Source organism: Berghia stephanieae, chromosome 5, assembly GCF_034508935.2.
Source record: "Berghia stephanieae isolate SIO BIC M18660-M18661 chromosome 5, UCSD_Bste_1.3, whole genome shotgun sequence".
In the NCBI taxonomy this organism is placed as follows: Eukaryota; Metazoa; Mollusca; class Gastropoda; order Nudibranchia; family Aeolidiidae; genus Berghia; species Berghia stephanieae.
The window spans coordinates 42,046,670-42,056,802 of NC_088364.1; positions in this window are offsets into that span (position 1 = coordinate 42,046,670).

Sequence of the window (10,133 nt, forward strand, 5' to 3'; positions counted from 1 at the left end):
GGGAATCACAACACGCGAACGATTAGGACGACTCTCATTAGTCCCTAAGATTTATATTGAAGATTATATATTATTATATATATTATAAGACTATATTGGTTAATATTTTTTAATTGACTGTTCATATAGGTACATTGCTTTTGAGAATTCTTTTTAATTTTTTTTCTACTACGGTGTATTTAGATGCCTTCATTTGCAAGTCTGGGGTTGTTCCACCGTTGTTGTTATGGGAGAAAATTTTAGTTTTAGAGTATAGTTCCATTACAACAATGGGCCCACTCAGAAACCAAGTAATCTCATCCCAAGACAAAGACAGAAAACACGTTGAAAAACATAAAGAGTGGATAGAAGACACAGTAAGTACCTCCCTGCCCACTATGGGAATCGGACACCAAAAAGGTAATACTTTTAGGTCATATGAGACGTGCCTAATCATTTTCAGGCCTGATAACCTAAATATCATGGGCCGGTTCCTGATCTCCCATAGTGGGCAGGGAGGTACTTACTGTGTCTTCTATCCCTTATATCTGTTTTCCAACGTGCTTTTTGTCTTTGTCCTGGAATGAGAATATTTGGCTTTCGTCCTGGCAGGATACCCTGGCTGGGAGTTAAACAGTCAAATGTACAGTTATCATTTTGGGAGATTATACTTTTTTCCTTGCAAGTCATCTCTCTGTTATGCACTGTATTATGTTTTGTTTACGTATTGTATGATTTGTAAACAAACATTTGAGTGGATTCCTCTCAGTGGGGACCTGTGCCTGTGTCTGGATGAGAATTTTAAGTGATCTCAAACTAAGTATTTTGATAGTGTGCTCTTGGAATCTACATCTATTTCCTATTTGAACCAATTCCCCTTTTGACTTACCTTATCTTGGGTGCTTTAGTTGTAATTCTAGAACTTTTTACTATCCCATTTTCCTCGGTTTTACTGGCGTTGATATGACCTTAATGTGTTGCAAGCGCCGTAAAACCCTTAAAAACAAAAAAAAAAAACATACCGTGTGGCACATCAAATTAATGATTTGAACTGTTTTGTGCCTTTGTCTGTGTATAATCCAAAGTATCCCAGTTTCGAACATTCATTTGATAGTATGAGAGGCTCTCGTATTTTTATGACTTTTTAATGCCCAATTATTAATTTGATATTTAACTGTGATACATAGTCTCAAAACGTAATTATGCCGGGTTGGTTTATAGTTTATATATTTATAGCCAGAAAAAAAGACGTTTAGGTTTATATGTTTATATTGTGGAAAATATTTTTTTTTTCACAATGAGAGGAAAACTGACTTTCATATTTCATTCTTTCTTTTTTTTTTAATACTCACATTCACTTTTCGTTAAATGGTTCACTCCGACAAAACAGCACATTCTGGAGATGGGTCATTATATCACATCTACTTTCTTCTTTGTTGCTATTAAAAAACACGGGTCAAATGAATAGTGATATCCGACCGATTGATGATGTGGTACGAAAACTATATATATATATATATATATATATATATATATATATATATATATATATATATATATATATTATATATATATATATGTGTGTGTGTGTGTGTGTGTGTGTGTTTATTACATTCAATTTTACTATTTTATTTTCTTAAATTTTCTTAGATACGAGAAGAAGGTGTTATACGATTTCAACCAAAATCGGTAACTTATTGACGTCGAGTTGGGTCAATATAATTTCTGATATCGGTCAAAAATCGTATAGTATCAAACTTTCCTGGGCTCATTATCATGGAAATGCTCTCAAACCGATGCGAAATATCTTCCCATGATTGCATTCGGTTATCAGGCCTGTGAATATGACCAATGCACGTCAGTGTGAAATACTGATTCTTCTGCCTCCTAAAGAAATATTGACATTGCTTCTAATCCTTTAACGTCCCGGTTCCCTTTAACTCGATCTTGAAATCATGTCTTACCTTTTTTTTTTACCAAGTGCCAAGAGAGCAGCAACAATGCTTCGACACGGGCTGCAATAATATTTCTCAGTTGCTGCTGTCTTAGGCATGAAATTTCATCGTTAATGTTAAAGATTTAATCAAGGAAATAATAACTTACATTCCGCTTAATTTTTAGGAAGTGCCATTTGATCACCGTATTGCCCTCTAATGTTATAAAGGCAATTTTGTCTCACCACATCAAAGCTTCGCCTTAGATTTTATCAATAAATTTTTATCTCCCGTTTGAGACGAAAAAAAAAAGGAATTGGGCGTGTTTCACTACGCATATATTATGTTCTATACGACGTGTACATATAAGTGCATGTCGGTTGTATACTGTAGTATATTATTTTGATATGTATTTTAAAGCTTTACACTTTTTAATTTGAAAGAGGGGGTGCGTTAAATATTGGTTATAAAAACAACAACAACGAAAAACAAACAAACAATGTCCATTGAAAGGGGGAACGTTATACTTGTTGTTTATGAAATATATTCGAATACTCTGAAATCCATTTATGCGTTTATTATTATGATTATTATTACTACTACAGTATTATTATTATTATATATTTTATTATTATTATTATATTATTATTATTATTATTATTATTATTATTATTATTATTATTACGCCATCTCTGTATATATTTTATTTTGTATAAAAGTAGAAAGGATATCCTACTCCTGCTCTTGGAGGTCGATTTCTCTTTGTTTTTTTTTTGTTTTTTTTTAAAATATTTTTTTATTTGTTGTTTGTTTAGTTTTTGTTTCTTTATTTTTTACCAATTCAGACATGAGAACAACAGCTGTCGTCACATTCGATCCACTAACATTACTTTAGCTTTGCTTTTATTCGGTTGTTTGTAGTTTCTGGAAGGGGGGTGAGGGGGAAGTGGTTGTGTTTTTTTTTGTTTTTTGTTTTTTGATTGTTTGGGGTTTTTTTTGGATTTTTGTTTGTTTGTTTTGGTTTTTCTGTTTTGTTTAGTTTTTCGGGGTAGGGGGGGGGGGGGGGGTTGGACGCTTTCGGCGTCATTTTAAATTCTAATGGTCTGACGGTCTGACTTCGTAAAATAATAGCCCGACACTAAAAGATTACGTCAAAATACAAGGCAACGACCCCGAAGAAAACAAATTGCGAGTTGTATTCAATTAAAGGAACGAAATTGACGTCACTCGTATCTTAATTCTCGTTTTTAGACTGCCATTTATTGATTAGTTCTCACTGAATTATATCAATCATACAAAAAACGTAAAAGTCTACACATAGTATTGTGTGTTGATATGTTTAATCTGGCTGGCGAATGTTGTGAGTATTTTACCACCAATATCAGACTATAAACGTTCTAAGTTTTTCAGAGTTCTATGTGTCGATACTTTATATCCGCCGCGTGGTGGGTGTTGTGAGTATTTTACTTAAACGCATAACATCAATAAAGGGAACACAATTCACTTCTCTCAGCTCTTTGTTCTTAGCTATTTAATGAGTAGTTCCTGGGTGGGGTTCCTGGCCTCCCGTAGTGGAAAGGATGGCACTTTCTGTGTCTTTTATCCCCCTATATGTTTCCCAATATGCTTCCCGTCTTTGTCTTGGAATGAGATTACTTGGTTTTGTCCTGGCCCTGAACGGATTCCTTGGCTGGGAGGGAAACAGTCAAATGCATAGTTATTGTTTTGGGAGGGAAACAGTCAAATGTATAGTTAGAGTTTTGAGAGATGATATTTTTTGTCTTGTAAATCATCTATCTGTTATGTACTGTATAACTTTTTTGTGTTATATATAATAATTTGGAAACATTTGAGTATACTCCTCTTAGTGGGGACCTGCGGTTGTGTCTGGATGAGACTTTAAGGTGATCACAAACTAAGTACTTTGATAGTTTACTCTTGAAATCTACACCGGTTCCCTATTTGAACCAATTCCCCTTTGTCTTACCTTTTCTTGTGTGCTTTAATTGTAATTCTAGAACGTTTTACCATCCCATTTTCTTTCTTTTTACTGGCGGCGATATGACATAAATGTATTGCCAGTGCCATAAAACCTTTAAAAACAAACATAAAACAACCTATGTTCCCAGTTCCCTTTTGCCTTACTTTTTCTTGGGTTTTTTAATTGGTATTTCTAGAATTTGATTATACCGTTTTCTTCCTTTTTACTGGCGCTGATATAACCTAAATGTGTTGCAAGCGCCGTAAAACTCTTAAAATAAGAAAGCAATGAGTAGTTCTCACTAAATTATTTCAATCAGACTATAAACTTTCAAGGTCATACATTGTTTTGTACGGTATATCCGGCTGTCGGATGTCATGAGTATTTTACCTATACGCACGGCATCAATAGTTCAAACATTGGGATCTTTTATTCCCTCGATCATCACTCACAACTCTTTTTACTTTATTTATTTAGAATTTATTTTGTGACGTAATTTTTATGGAATTGTCAAGATAGGAGTTAACGAAGGCTACGGCTTAAAACATTTAAAAAAAAATCTGTTTGTCAGCAACCACTGATGATTATTTGACTGAACTATATACATGCTGTGCGCTCCACTTTGTATGTTTGTGTTAGTGTGCGTGTGTGTGTGTGTGTGTATGTGTATTTTGTGTGTATGATTGATTCATTATGATTTAGGTTTGATTTGCTGTTGGTTTGAAACTAGATCTGATATACCCTTCCAATTTGCTGCTATTATTATTATTATTATTATTATTATTATTATTATTATTATTATTATTATTATTATTATTATTATCATTATTATTGTTGTTGTTGTTGTTGTTATTGTTAATGACCTATGATGATGATGATAATACTGCTTTCAAAGCTCAAACGGTGATGTTATACTACGCTAGCAACCCTTTGTGATAGTCATGTTTTTTTTTAGCCTTTTAAAAGAGATGATTTTTTCCCCCTTGTAAATCACCTCTATGTAATACTACGTAAGAATTTGAGTGTGTCCTTTATAGCAACATTCACTGCTTGTGTCTGAATGGGACTTTTGGTAATGTCAAAATCGGCTCATTGATCGATAGGAATATTATGTTCCCTATTTGAAGTAGTTCCTTTGTCTTACTTTTTCTTTGTTGCTTTTAACTTATATATATATATAATATTATATATATATATATATAATATATATATATATATATATATATATATATATATATATTATATATATATATATATATATATATTATAATATATATATTGATTTGTAAACATTTGAGTGTGTTCCTCTTAGTGTGGGGGCCTGTGCTTGTGCTGGGATGAGACTTAGATTATCTCAGACAAAGTACACTGATAGCGTGCTCTTGGAATGTACATCTGTCCTCTGTTTAAACCATTCCTATTTGTCTTACTTTTTCTTGTGTGCTTTCAATTATAAATCTATAATTTTTCCTTTTTCCTGGTGCTGAAATGATCTAAAGGCGTCACAAACGCCACAAAACTCATATAAACTAAAAACAAATCAAACGTGAACATGCTGTTGTGATGCATTCCACCCAACGTGCCTTTTGTATGGACATGCTGAAAAAACCCCCACCAATCTCTTAGGTCTTAACTATTATTTGCTGAATATTTATCCATTTTCAGCCGCCAAAACTCATGAAAACTAAATCACCGTTGTATAAAACAACTTAAATATCTGGGTGGGGTTCCTGACCTCCCATAGCGGGCAGGGAGGTACATACTGTGTCTTCTATCCCCCTATATCTGTTATCCAACATGCTTTCTGTCTTTGTCTCGGAATGAGATTACTTGGTTTTGTCCTGGCACTGGCCGGAATCCTAGCTGGGATGGAAACAGTCAAATGCAGTTATTGTTTTGGGAGATGATATTTTTTTCCTTGTAAATCATCTCTCTGTTATGTATTATTATTTTTATTTTGAATGTATAATGTAAGCATTTGAGTATGTTCCTCTTTGTTGGATTTTGTGCTTGTGTCTGGATGAGACTTGTAGGTGATTTCAAACTAAGTACATTGGTGGTGTGCTCTTGGAATCTACATCTGATCCCTATTTGTTCTCAATTCCCCTTTGTCTTACTTTTTCTTGGATGCTTTAATTGTAATTCTAGAACTTTTTACTATCCCACTTTCTTCCTTTTACTGGCGCTGATATAACCTAAATGTGTTGCAAGCGCCGTAAAACCCTTAAAAACAACAAACACAACAACTTAAATATTGTAAAATTGTTTTTCATTATCAATGGGCTGTTTTATCAAATGTCGTTTTTATTGGAATACAAATAAATTCTAAATGAGGGACTTTTTAAAATGAGGTATTTTTCTTTAATGAAAATTTGTCATCATTGATTATGTTGCATTTGTCAATACTCTACTGCGGGAATGTGAATGGAATCAGAATATTTTGTTGTTAAATTATATAGAAATGATTATGTTGAAACAGGCAATTCCATTTCTCAGTTTATCTACTCTGTGAGAAGTTGGAATTATTTTATCATCATACAAATAAAACACGTTAATTTCATTAAATGCATCTTTGGTTGTCTTAGATTTTTGTTTTGTGTTGTTTGTTTAATTTTTATTATGTGTTTGGCTATTGTTTCTGTTTCTGTTTCTGTTTTTGTTTTTGGGTTGTTTTTTTCTTTTTTTTTTCTTGTCGATATTTTGTTTTTTTTGGCGCTCGTTTTTCCATTTATATTGCCCAACTAGAAAGTGAGGTTCCCCACGTTGGTGGGGTCTTCTGTGGGCAGGAGATCATTTGCTGTGTCTTTTTTCCCTTTATATCTGTTTTCGGAGCTGATTTCTGTCTTTGTCACGGAATGGGATTGCTTGGTTTGACCTGACCCCTGGGTGGAGTCCTTGGCTTAGGGGTAAAAAGTCAAATGGATAGTAGTAGATTTGATAACTGCTATTTTTCCTTCTTTATCATCTCTCAATTGTGCACTGCAATATTTTGTTTTGTTTAGGGTATCATGTTTTGTAAGCATTTGAGTCTACTCTTCTTGTTCTGGGTGGGGTCCTGGCCTCCCATAGTGGACAGAGTGGCATTTACTGTGTCTTCGATCCCCTTATAGCTGTTTTCCAATTTGCTTTCTGTCTTTATCTTGGAATGAGATTACTTGGTTTTGTCATGGCCCTGGCCGGAGTTCTTGGCTAGGAGGGAAACAGTCAAATTTATAGTTATTATTTTGGGAGATGATATTTATTTCATTGTAAATCATCTCCCTGATGTGTATTATTATGCTATTTTGAATGTTTAATGTAAACATTTGAGTGTATTCCTATTAGTTGGATCCTGTGCTGGTGTCCGGATGGGACTTTTAGGCGATGTCGACCTCAGTACATCCTGGGTGGGGATCCTGACCTCCCATAGCGGGCAGGGAGGTACATACTGTGTCTTCTATCCCCTTATATACAATCCAACAAGCTTTCTGTCTTTGTCTTGGAATGAGATTACTTGGTTTTTTTCCTGGCCCTCGTCGGAGTCCTGGCTGAGAGGGAAACAGTCAAATGCATAGTTATTGTTTTGGGAGATGATATTATTTTCCTTGTGTCCGGATGCGTCTTATAGGTGATCTCAAACTTAGTACATTGGTGGTATGCTCTTGGAATCTACATCTGTTCCCTATTTGTTCCCATTCCCCTTTGTCTTACTTTCTCTTGGGTGCTTTAATTGTAATTCTAGAACTTTTTACTATCCCGTTTTCTTCCTATTTACTGGCGCTGATATGACCTAAATGTGTTGCAAGTGCCGTAAAACCCTTAAAAACAAACAAACAAACAACAAACAACTCAGTACATTGATGATATGCTCTATGAATCTTCATCTGATCCTTATTTGTCCCCAGTTCCCCTGTGTCTTACTTGTTCTTGTGTGCTTTAATTGTAATTCTAGTATATGTCTTTCCCATTTTCTCCGTAAAACCCTTAAGAACAAAAAAGAAATCTCTTGTTGGGATCCTGTGCTTATGTCTTGATGGAGCATTTAGGTGATTTTAAACAAAGCACATCGATAATGAGCACTTAGAATCTACATTTGTTCCCTATTTGAACCAGTCCCCTTTGTTTTATTTTTCTCGAGTGCTTTAAAGCTAGGTTTTCTTTTTTTTTACAATCCCATCTTCTTCGTTCTTACGTTCGCTGAAGTGACATGAAAGTGTCACAAGCGCCGTAAAACCCTTTACAACAAACAAAGCAACGAAGTGCCCCACTTGTTGGGGTGTGTCTTTTTTACGAAACCCGACGAAATCCGACAAAGTTATGGGAAGTAGATAGCAGTGGGAAGTGAACCTGGGACTCGGGGAAGTGTACACTATTGGAGAGTGAACATGGAACTGGGTTTCTGCTGAAAACTATAGTCTCAGATTCACTCGCCAATGGTGTACACTTCCCTGAGTCTCAGGTTCACTCCCCACAGTTGTCTACTTCCCATAACTTTGCCGGATATTGTCGGGTTTCGCCGGGTTTCGTAAAAAAAGCACTAATTGCTTTTTTACAAAACCTACCGAAACCCAGTCCCAGATTCACTCCCCAAAGGTGTACACATCCCTGAGTCCCAGGTTCACTCCCCACTGCTATCTGCTTCCCATAACTTTGTCGGGATTCGGCGGGTTTCGTAAAAAAAGACACACCGCACTTGTTGTGAGATCGTCATACCCCATTGGGTATTCTGATCGTTCATCATCATCATCATTGCCTTTTTCACCCTGGGTCAGGGTATAGGCCACAGACAAACAGTTTCCATCCTTCTCTATCTTGAGCTAACTTTTTAATCTCATTCCAGGTCTTACCACTTCTCTGTATATCAGCTTCTTTAATTCTTCTCCATGTTCCTCGTGGTCTTCCCCTTGATCTTCTGCCCTGAGGGTTCCAGTCCAATACTTTCTTTGTTATAGTGGAGTCGTTCTTTCTAAGCGTGTGTCCAATCCACCTCCATCGTCTTCTTCCTATTTCCTCTTCCACTGGTTTCTGCTGTGTTCTTTTCCATACTTCTTCATTTTTTTATTCTATCCATCCATTTTATTCTGAGTAGCTTACGCATGCACCTGTTTACGAAAATCTGTACCCTCCTTATACATGCCTGTGATGCGTTCCAAGTTTCACATCCATACAGTAGGACAGACTTCACATTTGAGTTGAAAAGTCTTAGCTTTAGTCGAAGGGAGATATCTTTAGTTCTCCAAACTTTGTTCAAAGATGTGAATGCAGTCTGTGCCTTTCCTATTCGTGCTTTCACCTCTGCTTCCGTGCCTCCACCCTTGTCAATTATACTTCCGAGATAGCAGAAAGTGTCTATATCTTCGAGTTCCTGATCTTTTACTTTGATCTGCTCCCTTTGACGCGTACCTATCCTCAAGACCTTTGACTTTGTTGGGTGAATTCTTAGACCAATTATTCTGATCGTTATTGGTCTATTTTTCTGGTATAGATAAATGTAGTTAGTATCGTCCATAAATCACACAGGTAACCCAATTACGCTACATCTGAAGCGTAGAAGCACGATCATTCAACAACAAAAGATGCTGTTGTGTTTGGAACTCGTGAAAATCTCACCATAGAGCACAAGAGCAGATGACAGTAGAAGACTTTTTTAAAAGCTCCAATTACGAATATGAATCTGCTTTTAACTTTGCACTTACAATAATATATTGATAGAAACATTCTTAATGATCCTCATGCGCCTGTCATATTGAATCATCTCCTTACGAAACACAGGAAAATTGTCACATTCGTCAAGATAAAGCAAATATTTTTCTCATTCTAATTTCTTCTGTACACCTCAATATTGACACTTTGTTGTACAATTGTACAACTCGTTTGGCTAAATAAAATCATGTAAAGCATACTTATTGTGCTTTTTTGTGTATGGCGGGTTTGAGGGTTCAGAGAAAATCCTGAAAATAGCAATGGTAAGGAGAGAGTAAAACATCCAAAGGCCTCTGTTAAACCTAGAGAGGGAATGTGAGAATTGTATTAATTATTAGTATGTAATCGTGTTGTAACCAAAGTGCCGTCGATATTATAATTTTGGAAAACCTGTTATTTGTTGAACAATAGAAGAAACTAGTGCTACATAATCAGACGATCTCCCAATTTTCCAATGCGCTGATATGAACTGTCCGTGCAGCAAACTGTAAAATTCGGAACAACGAGCAAATCGAACAAAGAGCAAACAAAATGTCATAAGAACAAATTCATGACCA